We start from the raw sequence: 14,281 nt of genomic DNA on the forward strand, positions 1-14,281 counted from the left end.
GATTTTCTGAATATTTCGGCCACCATCATTGATTATGTACCCTACCATCTTATCCTGCTAGACTTATTTTCTCCTACCATTAGTTCTGTGGGGCAACCACTACCTGAGTCCCGAGATGAGCAGACTACACTTTTTATCCAGTCAGTGGTTTGTTCCAAGCAACTGCAGGATATTATTTTTTCATGGAGTGTTCACAGAGACTGCTTCAGTTTCATTATTCTGATTTCTTCTTTTCACTTCAGTAACAAATAAGCCCAAGCCATAACATTAATGAAAAATGAGAGTTCTTTTTTTTTTTTTTTTTTTAAATTATCAAAATGCCCAAATATGTGACTGCCCTTGGTGTTGCCACAGGTATCGGCCTCTAGACATATGAAACACTAGAACATTGAAGGAGGACCTGAAAAGAGACCAACATTGGTTTGGACTCCTTTTTGTGTCCCCTATCCCCACCCATATAATGTGACTTTTGAGAGCTTTCTAGTGACTTCAGAGCCACATGTTAAAGGATATTGTCCAATGTAAAAATGGTAATCCACGAACCTTTATATAACAAGCTGAGAAACACAAATTGCATCTTCAATGCCCATAAATTCTTTGTATTGCACGTCATTTTCTTGGACTCTTGAGTCAATTCATCTTCAGTCACATATTTGGGCATTTTGATGATTTAAAAAAAAAAAAAAGAACTGTCTGGCTTGGGCTTATTTGCTACTGAAGTGAAAAGAAGAAATCAGAATAATGAAACTGAAGCAGTCTCTGTGAACACTTCATGTGTATTTGGAACACCTGCCTTCTCTGCTGCTGAATTGACACCAGCCATTGACCGATACAAGATATATTGCTCTATTCAAATAATATTGCCTCTGGGCGCTTTTCTCCTTGAGTCCGATTCAACAGCCTGCTCCTCACAAGGAGGCTTAAAAAAAGATGTGTACCAGCAGCGGCTGCCCAGACAGTTGTTTTCCAGAGGCAATGACTGCCTGGGCTTGCTTGCAGTTTCCCTTTGTATGTGTGATGCTGTTCCTCGTACTCTGACTCCCACACGCCCACCCCTTCTCCCCTCAGGCCTGTTTAAAACATCCCCGTCACCCTCTCCTGGCAAGTGGACTTTGTCCCAAGCAGTTCCAGGGCCCAATTAGTGGCAAGGTGTCCAATTACCGGGACAGGCCGAGCTCCTGCTGACAGGAGGGTGTGGGTAGGAAGGGAGGGGTGGCGGCGAACAGACAAAAGCAGGGAAACTGCCAGAGGGGCTGCTCATTTGGAGTCAGGAGGCAGCACCAGGACCTGAATTCACCAGCAATTCTTGGTCCACCACCATGCTGACCAACGGGTACCGGTCCATGGTCACCGGTGAGTGGAACGACGTGGGGAGCAGCGTGGTGCCGGGAAGGTGGTGGTGGAGTGCGGGGAAGAGGGGGGTAAGATCTTGTCCCCCAAAATGCGACTACTTATTTGGGCTGGAAAAGGTTACTCAGGGGGTTGAGCCCCCGCATATGGCGCAGATCATAGAGGTGAACCCCTAGCTGAGCCAACTCAGCCTTTCATCCTTTCTTGGTGGATACAGCTGGCATTACCTACTTCCTTGGTTGGTACAGTGCTCGCACGCAGGTCAGAATTTGTTTGGTAATGCTTGTGACTGTACCATGCAGCACGGACCGCTAAGTAAGTAAACTAGTATTTGGTTTGAATGGCATTGATGGAAACGCAGAGGGAGAGGCTAAGGGAGAAAAGCAGATGCTGTGTGCTTTGATTTGATGTGGCTTACTCCCGACTCCGGCAGTGCTGGGAAACTACATCTGCCCCCAGGTGACCACGAGCACACCAGCAACCCACCCCCTGAACCGCGTGCCCCACCAGACCTTTAGCCTTTTGTCACTGTCTCACAAAAGGTGTTTAGTGCTTTTGTGTGGATTATCATGTTTTTTTCATTTATTTATTTTGATTTCAAACAAGTCTGCTGTCTACTTTGACATGGCTAAACACTTATAAGGTCCCAAAGGCGAGACCTATTGGCTAAGCCAATGCTTGTTTGTATATTAGAGCACATGCAGGGTTACACTTACAGCTACTGATGCTTGCACAATGTTGATTAGCCCTAGGTTCTTTCTTGACATTGTCTTCAGTTACAGAGAATTCATTTGGAAGGGCGGCGTGGCCTGAGCCCAGACAAGATGGCTACCTAATCCCACTGCTAGACATTGGGACTAGGATAATAAAATGCTCTAATCCGCCTTTCTCTTACTTATGAGAAGCAGTTATGCTGGCTGATAGACTGGAGTCACAAAAACCATCAGAAAACGTCCCATTTGGTGCCTTTCTTCACATGGCGGAAGACTGACTGCACTGCCTCGCTGATGGGATCGAATAAAAGATGGTGCCTGCCTGACACCGCAGCTGACCGCCGCCACCAGAAAAAGAAAGCGCTGAAACACAAGCTCGGCCATGAAAGTTAACTGTTATGAGAGAGGGGGGGGAGCAGGAGGTGAGCCCGCGAGTTGTGCTCGTGCTTGCTCGGGAGAGCAGTCTTCACTTTTCAAGCACTGCACTCGTGCTTGTGGCGCGCCGCTGCTCGCTCCCACAAGGTGGATGCCACCACAAGCACGAGTGCAGGGCTTGAAAAGTGAAGACCAATGGCTAAAGGCCCTCCTAGAGCAGCGCATGTGCGCTGCCTAGGCGAGACCTAATTATCATAGCCTTTGCTGCTCCTGCACAAATAATGTATATCACGACTTACCCCACAGCCTGAAGGATTCAGTTGCCTTACCAGAAGTCCAAAAGCCTGATAGTGTTGGGTGCCTCTTACTTCGCAGTGAGTGACCAGCAGCACCACCTTGCAGATCAGTTCAATTAAGAAGAACCTCAACCATCTTTCAGTTGCCCAAGAAAAGCTTATCCAGCGATTTAATTTGCAGTAAGAAATTTAGAACCTCAACTGTAGAACCCCATTAACACACGCTTTTCAGCTCATCAGTTTGACCACTGTCTAGTTTAATCAACAAATACGGGCTTTCTATGAGGCCAATTTATATAGACTTACTGACTATATTTTACCACCTATAGCCACCTTAAACTGAAGAGTGAAACCTGACAAATGGTGGGTGATTGCCGATACTCTTAATCACCAAAACATATGGCGTTTATGAGATACAGTCCGACAGCTTGATCAAGATCAGTGCCTAAACACTATTTACTAGAACTTTTTGTCAATAGGGACCTAATTAGATCACCTTTCTACTATCTGTGGTACCAAAAATATTGCTTCTACATTCAGCCTATACAGCCTTTGCAAGCATATTAATACTGAAGCATACAACTATGTACTGTGTACTATTGTAAGTAACATTTATATAGCGCGGCTGCCACCCAACGGGTATCCTGGCGCTGGGATTACCACTAAAGGGAAACTGAGCGTAACTTAGAAAGGTCGAGTCGAAGAGGCTGAAGAATTAATTACTATGAAAAAGTCTGGTTTTCAGTTCCTTCCTAAACCGCAGCAGAGTATTAATCTGTCTGATCTCGATAGGCAAAGTATTCCAGAGTCTGGACGCTACAAGACTAAACTATCTGCCTCCCAGTCGAGCTTTGTTAAAATGTGGAATACATATCAAATTAGCTGAGGAAGAACGGAGGCTTCTAGCTGGAGAGTACCAGAGGAATTTTCTCTGTAAAGGCTTAGGCCCCATTTTATGAGCTGCCCTATAAACAATACAGAGTGCCTTAAACTGAAGTCTCTGTGCAATGGGTAACCAATGAAGATTGTAATAAGCACTCCAATGCAGGTTCTTGTAAGTAAGGAATTTAAAGGAACTTAATAAGTAAGCAGGTACGTCCTTCTTCCACAGATCCCTTCTCCAACTGCTTGCTACCCCCACACTCTAGAACCTTGCTTGTATCTACAACCGTAACCATAGCAATGCAGATATGAACATCAACATACCACAAAGATCTTTTAAGGCAAGTGAGGCAGAGGCTCTGCGTTGTCTGTTTAATGCAAGCTTCACTGCGATTACTTGTATCCTTAACAACATTTTTAGCAAGGAAACTGGGGTTCCCAGAAGTAGGGCATTGCAATAATCTAGTCTGCTCATGATAATACTCCTTACCACTTGGGGTCTAGCTGATGTTGGTAAGAAAGGGAGTATTTTTCGGAGAGCTCGGAGCAGAGATAGACAGGTGCTCATTGTTTTATTCACTTGGGAGTCCAATTGTAGGTTACTGTCTAGTAATACTCCTAAATTACAAGCTGTTTTAACAGGCAGCGGGGGATTATTTGCCAAGGCTGGCCAAAAATCCACTGATAGAGGACGAGGGGCTATAATTGCAGAACAGTATAATATTTGTCTTATCGCCATTGAATTGCAGAGAGTTATCTCTGAGCCAACCTGCTGTCTCCCGCATACAGCTATGACATTTTTCCAGGGGGACTGCATTGTTGCCCTCAAATGAGAAGACAAGTGGGGTATCATCTGCATAATTTATAACTTCAATGCCAAAAGATTTTATGAGGGAGATAAGTGGGCGTTAATAAACATTAAAAAGGATTGGACTTGTAGCCGAACCCTGCGGAACCCCATGTTTCACGGGGCTATTCTGAGAGAGAAATGGCGTCATGGTTACTGGCTGCTGCCTGTTTAAAAGATAGGACTGCAGCCAGTCCAATGCCTTGCCCACAATACCATTCTCCTCAAGTCTCTTGATCAAGATCTTATGATTGACCGTGTTGAATGCGGCTGACATGTCTAGTAACACTAAAATGGCTGTTTGGCCATTGTCAGCCTGCATTTTAAGGTCATCAAGGACTGTCCACCTGGGCAGTTTCGGTGCCGTGTCATGGGCGGACCCCAAATTGAACTTCATCTAGGATATTGTTTCCTTCCGCAAATTTTGAGATAGCCTTACTCACCACTCTTTCTAGAATCTTTATCGGGTAAGGTAGCAGAGAGACAGGTCTATAATTGGGACACAAGGGGTCCAGTGTAGCTTTTTTCAATAAAGGGGACACAACTGCCTTTTTCCAGCAGTTTGGGACTGTGCCGTTAGTTAGAGACTGGCTGCATACTTGGTAGAGATACGGAAAGAGCTCCATTCTGAACACTTTCCACATCTTATGTGGAAGTGGGTCCAAAGGGAGAACCTGAGGATATACCAGCTGCAATTATATTAAACTCCTCTTGTGAAGGGGCCTGGAGGATCTCCAGAGTCGTTATAATTTCTCTTGTAGATTCTTCATATAGAATACTGATACGGAGTGATACATGCATATCAACTTCACTATCCATCTGTACTTCTCTAAGGGTATTTAAACCAATTAGAATTTTATTGATTTTTTTTTTCTTTGAAAAACACTGCCAGGCCATCACAAAGCTCTTGTGAGGCTGGAATCTTATTCTTTGCACAGTCCGGATTAGACCTGTTATTTACTATGCCGAATAAGGTTTTCGACTTATTGGGCGCTTGCAGGATAGTTTCCTCAAAATATTTAGCTTTAGCCTTACCCATCATTTCTTTATAGGTATGTAGCAGTTTTTTCAGAGCAGGTTTATGTATCTCCTCATATTTCCTCCTCCATTTTCTTTCTGCCTGTTTACATTTTGTCTTCATCAGCCTCAGCTCCTCGTTATACCAAGGAGCTGACTGCTTTTTGTTGCTTTTAACTTTAATCAGCTGGGCCACCTGATCTAATGTGTTAATAATCTGATCACTCTATTCGTATAATTCTCATCCATCGACTTATTGATATCAAAGCTACTGCCATTAATGAGTTGTGGGAGCTCTTTAAGTTTTGTAAGCTTAGACCACTCCCTTCCCAGGAATGTTGACCTGGTTGGAGATTTGTTTATTTGGAGTGGCTAACCTTAGTGAAAAAAGGACCAAAAAATGGTCTGTCCAGCATAGTGGGAGTATCTCCCCCACAGCTACGTCCCATTTCATTGGCAAAGATTAGGTCCAACACATGACCTCCCTGATGAGTGGGACGTAGCACCAGCTGCTGTAAGTTGGTGTTTTCACAAGCTTGGCGCAGTTCTTTGAGAACAGTCTCATGGTTTCTGTTCTCCCAAAGATTAAAGTCTCAGAGGATCATTGAATTGGAATGATTGTGTGAGAGATTATATATCACATCAATCAGTTCTTGATAATGAGGGGCAGCCCCTCCAGGTGGTCTATAACAGTATTCCGGAATACAAATGGCCACTGTTTTCCGTGAGTGAAAACCCAAGTAGCTCAAAACCCTGTACTACCTCTACAAACATTGTGGCAAGATTCCTAGTTTCTTTATATATGATTCCTACCCCTCCACCTCTCCCAACCACCCTTGGTTTATGAAATATTTTGAAGCCTGGAGGGCCGGTCAAGCCTAGCTCAACTTCCCTATCCGGTCGTGTCTGTTTCTGTAAGAAACAGAACATCCATATTCTGATCTTCTACCAGTGAATGAATTTCCCAGTGGTGCTTTACAAGGGATCTCACCACAGTTAAGAGCTTTTGACCTAGCTTCTGTAATGATATCCTTACCACTAGTCTGTCCCCTGTTGTCGATAACCGCGTGCTTCTGTGCGCCTATAGCAATGAGTTTGTCTCTGGAATAAGTGAGACAGGACGAAGAAGATGCAGGGTGGCTGGAGTTGAGCGCGACCGGTGCGCGGACGGGCGCAGACTGGCTTGCCTTTGGCATGCCTGCCGCGCACTGCTCATTTCCATCGAGTCTCCTTAAGTAGGGAGGAGCGCGGCTGACCACTAGAGCGCTAACCAAGATGATGTGGCTTCCGGTGACCGGCTCTTACAGGCGGAGTACAACAGCACACCTTGGTAGCCCTAGGAACTAAGTGCAAATGCAGGCTGATGGTGCTAAAGTGGCTAGGTGCAAGTGCAGCGTTCACAGGTAAATTAAAGAATATACTTCCTAAAGTTAAATATTATGAGCAGTCTAAAATCAGCACTTTCTAAAAACAACGGTAATGCTCTAATTATAATAAAGTTCCCAGGACGTGCAGCAAGTAACAGTTTCTAAATTAAAAAAACAGAATTTCAGGACGCGCAGCGGGTAACAATTCATCTACCATGCGCTTGCATCGCGTCTCCTTAAGTAGGGAGGAGTGCGCCTGACCACTAGAGCACTAAACAAGATGGCGTGGCTTCCGGTGACCCGCTCTTACAGGAGGAGTACACCAGCACACCTTGGTAGCGCTAGGAACTAAGTGCAAATGCAGGCTGATGGTGCTAACGTGGCTAGGTGCAAGTGCAGCATTCACAGGTAAATTTAAAAATATACTTCCTAAAGTTAAATATTATGACCAGTCTAAAATCCGCACTTTCTAAAAACAACGGTAATGCTCTAATTATAACAGATCTGAGGACGTGCAGCAAATAAGTTTCTAAATTAAAAAAACGAATTTCAAGACGTGCAGCGGGTAATCATTCATATACTATGAATACATGATCATACCTCATGCATCATTCTTTTAAGAAAACCAAAATCAACCGGCATAATTACATGCCAATTGACACATACACTGGGACCACCTGAAGTGACAGAAGTTTTGGTAAAGACAATATCTATACTATACTAATCTATGACCAGTAGTGCATTTGGTCACTAGATCAGCTCTGCACACGCAAACCAGAGCTCAAAATAAGAAGGGAGTATTTCTAGTCCCTCACCTACAATAGAAACCTGCCACAGTTAGCTATATTTATATCCAGTCCCGCTGACCGCTTCACCCAAAACCAAGCAATGACAAACGCTAAGGAGAAAGAGACATGAAAGAAACTAAGGAACAGAAAGTGGACCAAAAGGGAACAGTTTTTTGTTTTTAACCCCCCCCACACACACACACACACACACATTCCAGAGCCTCAAATTAAAAAAGATCAGAGTCCCCTCCAACCTGGACCTGATCCTAGAGAAGTTGAACTTGTTGCACAAACCTTCCAGCTCCATCAAAACAAACACAGATCAACTGCACTTAGAGATACAAGGCATCAGGAAGGAGTTCCAGAACTTGTCTACCAGAATTGAAGAAGCTGAATCCAGAATAAGCAAAGCTGAAGTCTAGCTTATATTTCAACAAAAAAGATCAACACGGACCACCTGAAAAATGGCAATCTTGGGAGAAAAATTACAGACCTTGAGAAAAACTTCACAATCGGTCTTCCTGAGAATGCCGAGAGAAAAGCAGGTTCTTGCTTATCCTTCTTAGAACAATGGTTTCCCCACACTTTAAATATTGAATTTAAAAAGGACTTTAAAATTGAAAGAGCCCACAGAATACTTTCCAGAATGACAGATCATAAGAAATCTCCCCAGATCAATGATCTTCAAACCACTCTGTTACCACCACACTGAAATAATTCTGGATCAAATGAAGAAAATAAAATCTGTTACATGGCAAGGCCATAAAATAGGAATATCACAAGATAATGGTAAAGTAACAGTCACAAGCAGAAATTGATTCTTAGCCCTAAAGAACAAAATGAAATCAGAGAGCATTGCCTTTTCTTTTGCTGGGCCATCGAAAATGAGAAGACATCTTTCCTCAACAAACTGACTGATCTTCATTAATGTTTTGACATAGTACAGCAAATTGAAATAGATATGTAAAGTAGCACATCTTTTGCTTTTACTCCGAGCATGTAAACCTAAGGCTGATCTCCACTAGCTTAAGCCCTCTAACTAATCGTAATACCTCCAACTACAGAGAACTGCTTTAACAATACATAGCAATCTTAATAACTTTTAAGATCAATGGTAACCTGCCAAATATACAACGGTTGGAATACTGTTAACGTTGCTTACCTTTTCTTGCTCACTCCAGCCACTTTGTCCAGACAACGCTCATACTAACAAACTTACTAAGCTCACACTAACAAAATAACGAGATCTCGACAAAAGAGACTAGCCTGTGTTCTCAGGAAAGCAAGTCTTTACAATACTGAATAATACCCAACAAAATCTAACCATGTTCTGCTCGTTCACTTTATCTCACTATCAAAACATAACGCTGTTTGACTCAACCCAGCTCTCTGAAACCACGTCATTATGCAGATTTTATGCACAAGCAGCTGCATTTCTAGAGCTTTCATTTTGGACTCTTTATACTGATGCTTACATGATTATTCAAATACTGTCATGCCATGCAGTAAAACTGCAAGCAAGAACCTATTTCCATGCAGTTGAGTAAGATGCACGGTATTCTCATTATACAACAATGTGTTACTTTTCAGTACCGAGACTGGTTATTAAATGCTTTACCCAGTTTGCGTCTTATATTATGAGTTCTTTCACACAGACGCAGTTATCTAGATATTGATTGCATCAGACTACCTTCCAGTTAAATGTTCTTACTCGGATTAAACTAAAGTTGTATACTGAATGCATTGCTGGTGCACACACCTCCTGAAAGGCACCGAATTAGACAAGAGCAGTGTTAGTTAGGTTGCTTGAATTAATCTCCCCCTCACTTTACAGTGTCTTTCTATCTAAAGCACTTTAGGATACTGCCTACCGTGGCCGCCACCACCCCCTTTCTAACAGTCAGATGGAACTAGGTGGGTTATGAGTATTCTCTTGTTTTAAAAATCTTTCTCGCTTTTTTAAATCTCTTTCTCGCCTCTTTAACCCATCATTGATTGATCCACACATCCCACTTACTATCCCGTGCACAAATCTCTCAACCACGAGTACATCCTCCAAACCAATCATGCCACCACACCATTGAAAAGAGGAGCAAAATTCCATTCCGACAAAATGAACGAGACCCCTAAGATTTGACTGGCCACTATTAATCACAAGATGAAACTGGAATATCTAATAAGACTGATAATACAAACAATCCCCTCCCCCTCTTGAAAAATAGCCAATAGTACAATAAAATTCCTCTCTTAATAACAAGGGTATGGACCACCCAGTTATGATAAAGAAACTATTGCTTTACACCCAAAGGAGACATAATCCTCATGCAGGAAACTAAAATAGGCACCAGAGAAAGCAACACTAAGCTACCATTGCATACTAAACTGTGTGCTCCCCATCACTGAAGAAATAAGAGTGTTGTCATAACACATCTCGAAAAAATCCTGCCTCAATGTTCTTGACACTTCCATGACAGCGATGGAAGATGGTTAATCACAAAAGTATCAATCTATCATGCCTTCTTTTACATGTTCAATAGCTATGCACCTACAACACACGACCCACAATTCTGGATCACTCCCCATAAGGAACTATGTAAATTACCTCAAGAAGCGAATTCACCTTCTACTTGCCCCTACACAACTCATTCTCCAGAATCGTCTATATCATGACAAACCACATCCTGACTCCGCATACCACACATCCTGTAAACAAACTTATATTATCAGACCATGCGTGTATCACCATGGACTTTCAGATATCCCACAAAACCCGTAGAGAAAAACAATGGAGAGTAAATGAAGAGATTGTCTGAGTCAAAGATGAAATAAAATAAACGCTGCCATCATTAGAATTGATACCGAAATCCTTTTGGGCACAATGATGGCAACGATGAGAGGCATGATCATTGGAACTATGGCAATTAGAGACAATTCCATAAACCAACAATTACATGAGTTAGAATAAAAAAATAAAACTGTAAAAAAACCTACTGAGAAGGTACCCTGACATTTTACATAAATTAAAATCACTGAAATATGAATATAACAAAATCATTAATACTCATGCCCACACCTGGGTCCAAAACAGCAAAGAGAAGATATTCAAAGAATCCAACACAGACCGCAAAATGCTGTCAACTTACCTTAAAAACAAATCACCAGACTTCCATATCTCTGCTGTCAAAACAAATAAGGATATACTGTCATGGACCCTCTGGAAATAACAAAAGTACTATTTTTTGCTAAATAACCTGCAAACACCCTCCAGCTGGATTAAATGTTCACGCCATCTCAACAAAATACAGCTACTATGACGTAAGTGACCCCATAAATATTCCCCTCAACCAAACACCACTGCTCTAGAGATTTGGGTGGCAATCAATTCACTAAAGTCCGGGAAAGCTCCAGGACCCAACGGCTTTCCTGCGAGCATCTACAAGAATTTCCAGTATACTCTAATACACTACATTGCAGCAGGATACAAACAGTTCCTAAGACCTGGAGAAATGACGATTCTCCAATTATTATGCAGAGAGAATCTTGATTTCATTAAAGACAAACAGAGGCTAACATTATGCAAATACTTTTATTTGCTGCCCAACATGCAGCCTTTAAAGAATGTAACTACATCACAATAAATAGAACATTAGCAACATAACAAGGAGACACTGCATGCTCCAATCTTCCTCTTGGGCGGCGATGACACAGCTGTATGACGTGACGATCCAGTTAATCCTTAGCTTTGTTATCTGAGAAAAAATCAAGAGACACTGTATAGTGAAAGTTATAGAGACGGATTAAAATCAAACTATTCGAGATTAGCATTACCGAACCCAAACCTCTCAGGGAGAGGAGGGTGGGATAATGTTAGCCTCAGTTTGTCTTTAATGAAATCAAGATTCTCTCTGCATAATAATTGGAGAATCGTCAATTCATTACAAGACCGGAGGCTACCATTATGCATGTTTAAAGCCATGTAGGGCTACACATGCTCTAATGGTCTCAAGTAAAACTTTGAGAAAGTACTTGCGTTAGACCAATCTGCATCTTTAAGTATCTCGGGCAGGGATCCCCCACCCCAAAATACTTAGCTAGCCATTGCACCCCTAGAGGAGTGAGCTCCAAACCTAGAGAGATCCATGAGCTCCAAACCTAGAGAGATCCACGCCAGCCTCATGCATAATCAAACAGACCCATCTGGCCAAGGTCGCTGAGGAAACCGGTCTAAAAGGACTAACATATGATAAGAGAAGTTGATCAGTGCCAACAGGTCTAAATGTTGAAATCTTATTTTCATAGCACTTCATCCAGTTCACAACACACAGTTCTCATCCAGGGGATACTCATCAAAGTCATAATCTATGAATAATCCCCGCCCATGTGCGGGATCCCGGAGCATATAGAAAATACATATATATAAATATATATATATATACATATGTGAAAACATATAAATGCAGCCTAATAATGTTCAAAACATGGCAATGCTGTAAATTACATATTTTTGCATAGTAGTGCCCCCGTAACCCGTAAGGAAAAAAGGAAGCATCAGGCAAATTATAACACAGCACTGCTTTATTGCCATAAAGCAACATGTAATTGTAGGCATTCGCCAGTAGGCTGCAGTAGAGTATCAAGAATCCAAGAAAACTGACACCTTGCCTTTAAGGCATTAGAGTAGGGGGACCGTGCCTTTAAGGCCTGCCCGTGACCCCCTGCTCCCATGATGCACTACAGGTGACAGTTGGGCCAGTTCTTTTTTCCGGCTCCTTCTGTGAGGATCCTGGAGCTTGAGCTCTTCAGTTTTTTGACTGAAATTTTGAATTACAGCTTTTTCTAGCTTTTTTCGACGTTTTCTGGCTTATAAGGGCTAATTCTGCTGGTTCCAGTGAATTTTCCAATTTTTTTCCAGTCAGAATGTCTCCTTTATTTAGGAAATGCCCTTCTTGTGGTAATAAAATGGCACTGTTGGATCCACACTCGGTGTGTATTGTGTGTTTACCATCAAAACACGATCCTGACCAGTGTCCCCACTGCCAGAAGTTCTCAAAGCGCACTCTGAGGGACAGAGAGCGCATTAAACTGCATGCAAGACTGGAGAAGGAACGAAGCCGTCGTGAAGGCGAGCATTCCTCATCAAGACCACCTTCTTCAGCTACGCAAGTACAGAAACGGCGACATACCAGCTCCCCGGGCTCCAAGAAGACCAGGAGTCCAAGAGGTTCGCCGTCGACGTCGAGGATGCCGGCGAAGAGGCAGAGAACTTCGGCGTCAAGGGATTCATCCCATCATCAAGAGTCTCCGCCGCACAAAAGTAAGTCGGCGTCGAGAGGCGGCCCTTCGGGCTCGAAGGCTGCTAGTCTGGTGACATCTGAACTGTCTCCGTCGACGTCGAGGCTTCCGTCGACGTCGAGACACTCTCCGCCACCCTCGAGGGGGTCGACGTCGAGAGATGCGGCGACGTACATTCCGCCGCGAGTGGGCCGGTCGCCGTCGATGGTTACCCCCACTCGGCGACATAGAAGGTCGACGTCGAGAGGAACATCGACGTCAAGAAGTCGACGTCGAGAGAGGTCGCCGTCAAGGTCACCACGTCGACGTCGAGAGAGGTCGACGTCGAAGTCGCCCAGTCGACGGCGAGAGAGGTCGACGTCGAAGAGTCGACGGCGAGAGAGGTCGACGTCGAAGTCGCCCAGTCGACGTCGAGAGAGGTCGACGTCGAAGTCGCCCAGTCGACGGCGAGAGAGGTCGACGTCGAAGACACGGCCGACGTCGAGATCATCTAGCCGACGTCAGGTGCCAGAAAAGAGGAGATCGACATCGAGGTCTCCACGACCGGCGTCGAGACCAGAACGGCATACCTCACACTTGCCGATGGTGACGCAGACGTCGTCGACGTCAAGGGATTCGACGTCGAGGGCGAAGACTGGACCGCCCGCGGAGAGGTCCCCAGGAGAACAGTCATCATCTCCGGGACTGCACATCGTGCAAATATCTCCAGAAAGATCACCCGAGGCTCCAGAGCGGTTTGGACTGTCACCGCGCTGGTTACGAGATGTGGGCGCTGCCGCATGTCGGAGTCCGGGATCGGACTACTCCCGCATGTATTCCCCACCGCGCAGGAGTAAATCGCCTCCGAGGGATCCACGGCCAATTTCACCACGCCGGTCTCGTTCCAGGGACCGTCGCACCGCGCCAAAACGTCCAAGATCTCCGTCCAAGCGCAGATCAGGATCAAGGGCTCACCAAAGCGAACGCTCCCACAAGAGGCGACGCACCAGGTCGTCCACTGGGACTGCATCCACAAGATCCTCAGTCCGGGACTACTCTCCTACTTTTTCATCCACGCCTCCATCGCGAGTGTCCCCGGTGGATGACATTATAACTTTCTCGGACGTCCTGGGTAGAGGGGCGCAAAAGTTGAACATCGCACTGCACGCCCCTCAGGCACCCACTTCTGTGATCTTTGACACTTTACACCATCGGTCAGCTCCCAGACCTCTGCTCCCGTTGGTGCCAGGATTGTTAGAACCAGCGATGGCCACGTTCCTTACACCGGCTACAGTGGGCTCGGTCCCCTCGAGAATAGCAAAGAAGTACAAGGCTCCGGCCGAGGACCCTTTATTCTTGAGGGCGGACCCGCCAG

General features: G+C 44.4%; 1 protein-coding gene across 19 annotated transcripts in view; it reads left to right on the forward strand.

The window, feature by feature from the left end:
* Positions 1–14,281, forward strand: part of LOC146812053 (copine-1-like) — a 633,944-nt gene that overhangs the window by 428,401 nt on the left and 191,262 nt on the right. The window lies entirely within an intron of this gene.

Source organism: Triturus cristatus, chromosome 7, assembly GCF_964204655.1.
Source record: "Triturus cristatus chromosome 7, aTriCri1.1, whole genome shotgun sequence".
Lineage (NCBI taxonomy): Eukaryota > Metazoa > Chordata > Amphibia > Caudata > Salamandridae > Triturus > Triturus cristatus.